This window comes from Saimiri boliviensis, chromosome 15 (assembly GCF_048565385.1).
Source record: "Saimiri boliviensis isolate mSaiBol1 chromosome 15, mSaiBol1.pri, whole genome shotgun sequence".
In the NCBI taxonomy this organism is placed as follows: domain Eukaryota; kingdom Metazoa; phylum Chordata; class Mammalia; order Primates; family Cebidae; genus Saimiri; species Saimiri boliviensis.
In genome coordinates, this window is record NC_133463.1 from 18,888,446 (window position 1) to 18,893,314 (window position 4,869).

The following is a 4,869-nucleotide window of genomic DNA, read 5'->3' on the forward strand; positions in this document are numbered from 1 at the left end:
TTTCCATTATGAATCTGACATTTCCCCCTTCTTCAAATCCTAGTTGGAGTGCTTGTGATTTTTTGAAAGGAGACAATAAAGCCATCAACACACAATAAAAGCTATGCACTATCTATAATCAGGGGTCTCTAGAGTATATTTTATGTTAAAGAAAATATTGAATTACTAGGCCTTCCCTTTTAAATCCCCTAAAGCCTTCAGCTTTAGAATAAAAGACTGAAACTCTTCTCTGGGATCTTAATTTTTATGTGGCTTCTTATTACTTTTTTATCTCTTCTAAAACTCTAAATCCCTTCAACATAGCTTCAGCCCCTTCCACAGCTGAACTGGCAGCAGGCTGATCTTTTTATTGGTGGGTAATGGATTTAGTTTGATTGCTGACACGGGAACAATGAGAGGATAAACAATTCCATTTGTGGCCATGAAATTCCCCATCTGTTGAGTGCATTCAGGACTGCAGAGAGCTGGGCAGAGACAGATGAATGAGCCCGCCACGCCTGATGTTAATGACATCCGTCATACAAGCTGAACATGTGGCTTCATAAATCAAGAGCTAATAGCAACTCTGGTTGCTTATGTCATTAACTAGCCATCCGTTTAAATACATAAGAGTTTGCCATAACATTCAGCCTAGAGACCTGACTTGCAATTCTGATCTCACCAAAAAACTAGTAGTAAAAGAAGCCAAAAAAGCATTCTTCTAAGAAAAAAAAAAATTTCTCAGATGTACACTCAAATATTTACAGATGTGATACGATGTCTGGAATTGGTTACAAAATAAAATGGGATGCGAGGAGCGGGTGAAAGATAGATGAAAAAGCTTGGTTAATGTGTAGGGTAGGGTACCTGAGCAAGGTGCTCAGAGCCATCACAGTGAGGAACCATGTTGCTTCTGAACATCCTGCTCACCCGTAAAACAGGGATTAGAAAAACACACTATGCAAAAAACTCTCACCAAAATCAGGACTGAAGCCAGGCGCGATGGCTCACGCCTGTAATTCCAGCAGTTTGAGAGGCTAAAGCAGCCAGATCACTTGAGGTCAGGAGTTCAAGACCAGCCTGGCCAACATGGAGAAACTCCATTTCTACTAAAAATACAAAAATTAGCCAGGCATGGTGGCACATGCCTGTAGTCCCAGCCACTCAGGATGCTGAGGCAGAAGAATCACTTGAACCCAAGAGGCGAAGATTGCAGTGAGCTGAGATGGCACCACGGCACTCCAGCCTGGAGGACAGAGTGAGACTCTATCTAAAAAAAAAAAAAAATCAGGACTGATATACAACATTAATGCGGGTGATTTAGCTCAAAAAAAGCAGTTGTATGATGGCTATAATGAAGAGTATGATTATCCCACTTTAGATGAAGATAAAGAGTAGTTGATGAGTTAGATAACCAAATGAGAGAAGGTAGATTATTTTTACAGGTAAATTATTGTGTATTACCATGTTGGTGACTTCTTCCCTGAACACTGGTTTCATATATCACAGTTTCTGTGCTGAGAACAGATACCAATGTATTGTGTGAAAGACTTGAAGCAAGAGGTTATAGTGAGATGAAACTAACAGACTATATTCAGTGTAAGATTTTTCAAGTTATTTATTAATAAGTCACAGCATCCTGCAAGGAAGAAATTGTGCATCAACTGCCCAGAAATAAACCATAAGAGCTAGAAAATAATAAAGATCAGATCTTGAAATGGATTGAGCAATGGACCAAAGATGATAACTCTTGACTTATGAGATGAGCTACTTTACAAGCACTCTTGTTGATCTCTCTCTGCATAGAAATTGCTCAAAAATAAGTAACACTTTATTAAAATCATGTTGCAGGACTAACCAGTGGATAGTATAAAGGTGGTCCTGCCTACTCAAGAGGCTGAGGTGAAAGGATCGGTTGAGCCTATGAGGGGGAGGTTGCAGGGAGTCAAGATCACACCACTGCACTCCAGCCTGGGTGACAGAGTGAGAGCCCATCTCATAAATAAATAAATAAATAAATCTAAAGAGAAAAGATTTTTTTAATTTTTTTTATTATTATTTTTATTTTATTTTTTTATTTTTATTGCATTTTGGGTTTGGGGGTACATGTGAAGAACATGCAAGATTGTTGCAGAGGTACACACATGGCAGTGTGGTTTTCTGCCTTCCATCCCCTCGCCTGTATCTGTCATTTCTCCCCATGCTATCTCTTCCCACCTCCCCACCCCCATCCCTCCCCCATTTCCCCAGAACGGACCCCAGTGTGTAGAGTTCCCCTCCCTGTGTCCATGTGTTCTCATTGTTCAACACCCACCTATGAGTGAGAACATGCGGTGTTTGATTTTCTGCCCTTGTGTCAGTTTGCTGAGAATGATGGTTTCCAGGTTCATCCATGTCCCTACAAAGGACGTGAACTCATCGTTTTTGATGGCTGCGTAATATTCCATGGTGTATATGTACCACATTTTCCCTATCCAGTCTATCATCGTTGGCATTTGGGTTGGTTCCAGGTCTTTGCTATTGTAAACAGTGCTGCAATGAACATTTGTGTGCATGTGTCCTTATAGTAGAATGATTTATAATCCTTTGGATATATATCCAGTAATGGGATTGCTGGGTCAAATGGGATTTCTATTTTTAGGTCATTGAGGAATCGCCACACTGTCTTCCACAGTGGTTGAATTAATTCACATTCCCACCAACAGTGTAAAAGTGTTCCTATTTCTCCACATCCTCTCCAGCATCTGTTGTCTCCAGATTTTTTAATGATCGCCATTCTAACTGGTGTGAGATGGTATCTCAATGTGGTTTTGATTTGCATTTCTCTGATGACCAGTGATGATGAGCATTTTTTCATATGTTTGTTGGCCTCCTGTATGTCTTCTTTTGTAAAGTATCTGTTCATATCCTTCGCCCATTTTTGAATGGACTTGTTTGTTTTTTTCCTGTAGATCTGTTTTAGTTCTTTGTAAATTCTGGATATCAGCCCCTTGTCAGATGGGTAGACTGCAAAAATTTTTTCCCATTCTGTTGGTTGCCGATTCACTCTACTGACTGTTTCCTTTTGCCGTGCAGAAGCTGTGGAGTTTGATTAGGTCCTATTTGTCTATTTTGGCTTTTGTTGCCGTTGCTTTTGGCGTTTTGGTCATGAAGTCCTTGCCTACACTTACGTCCTGAATAGTTTTGCCTAGATTTTCTTCTAGGGTTTTTGTGGTGTTAGGTCTGATGTTTAAGTCTTTAATCCATCTGGAGTTAATTTTGGTGTAAGGTGTCAGGAAGGGGTCCTGTTTCTGCTTTCTGCACATGGCTAGCCAGTTTTCCCAACACCATTTATTAAACAGGGAATCCTTTCCCCATTGCTTGCTTGACAAAAGACTTTTTTTTAAGTTTGGCCATGAGTTGGTAATTGTTAAAGTTCAGTAATAAGTAACTGAGGGTTCATTGTACTGTATTCTCCACTTTCCGCTTTTGTCTGTGTTCACAATTATTCACAATGAAAAGTAAAACATAAAAGATAAACATTGAAAGATAACCGGGAAATGGGAGCTTCTTTTTCTTTTTCTTTTTCTTTTTTTTTTTTTTTTTTTTTTTTTTTGAGACAGGGGCTCACTCTGTCACCCAGGCAGATCTCAGTTCACTGCAGCCTTTACCTCCTGGGCTCAAGGAATCCTCCCACCTCAGCCTCTTAAGTAGCTGGGACTACCTACAGGTGCCTGCCGTCACACCTGGCTAATTTTTTATTTTTTGTAGAAACGGGGTTTTGCCATGTAGCCCAGGCTGGTCTTGAACTCCTAGGCCTAAGCAATCCACCCTCCTTGGCCTCTCAAAGTGCTGGGATTACAGGCATGAGCTATTGTGTCCAGCCTATTATTTGGCGTAGCATTTTTGCCTAATTTTATCTTTCTTTTTCCAAATAAAATGAAAAAAAAATGCATAGATAACAGTTCAAACATTTAACAAGGCAAAGAAGCCATCACTGCCAAACGAGATTGCAGCACATTCCGGAGGGAGAAGATCAGGCAACTCCTCCTGCGGCTTTCTAGGGACCTGCTCAGGCACTTGGTCCAAGCCCTAAGGCCAGGAGATCAGTATGCTTGGGAAGCCTAGAAAAACCCCCAACCTCTCTCTTTTTATTTTCCACTGTGTGAATTACGTGTTGTTGCCATTGATTCCACATTTTGTGACTTGTTTTTATGGATGCCCTTCATAGGTGTTTAATTTATGGGCTGCTGTCAAAGAAACGGAAAATGCAAGAACAGTGGGAACGGAGAACAACAGAAGGGAAGTGATAGCGCGTTGTGTGTGGGCCTGTTTAGTGTGTTTCTCTTGGGTAAATCCTCTTCACGCCACCCAGGGCAACTTGTTTCAGGTTCAGCTAATAAAGACATACCTAGAACTTTCTATTGATATTTTTGGAATTCCTGAAAGGAAGAAAGAATCCGTGCCCCTGTGAGCCCACCTCTCAGCCTTCTAATTATATACAAATAGAGTATTGCTGTAATTTCCTCACAATAAAGATCACTGAACACCTACTCTGTGCCCAACACTGTGCTGGGCATGGGGTTCCTATGCTGAATGGAGCACATGGCCTTTTTCCGGGCAGGTAGACAAAGTAGACAAGCAGCCACTACCCAGTGTGAGGGTACCAATAGGGAGCAGGCCCTGCAACATTGGGCATCTCCCAGTGAAGGTGATGCTGGAACTGAGAATGCTGAGTTCGAAGGCCAGGAGCCAATGGAGCGACGTGGCAGGTTGAAGAACCTACCGTGCTGTCTGATGTGGTAGCCTCTAGCCACAGGTGACTCTTGAGCTCTTGAAATGTGACTTATCCAAATTGAAATGTGCTGTAAGTGTAAAACACATACCAGAATTTCAAGACTAAGCATGAAA

General features: G+C 41.3%; 1 pseudogene; it reads left to right on the plus strand.

Moving 5' to 3' along the window:
- The first annotated feature begins 309 nt into the window (after nt 1–309).
- Nucleotides 310–1,869, plus strand: LOC101034396 (adenylate kinase isoenzyme 6-like; annotated as a pseudogene).
- The last annotated feature ends 3,000 nt before the right edge of the window (nt 1,870–4,869 follow it).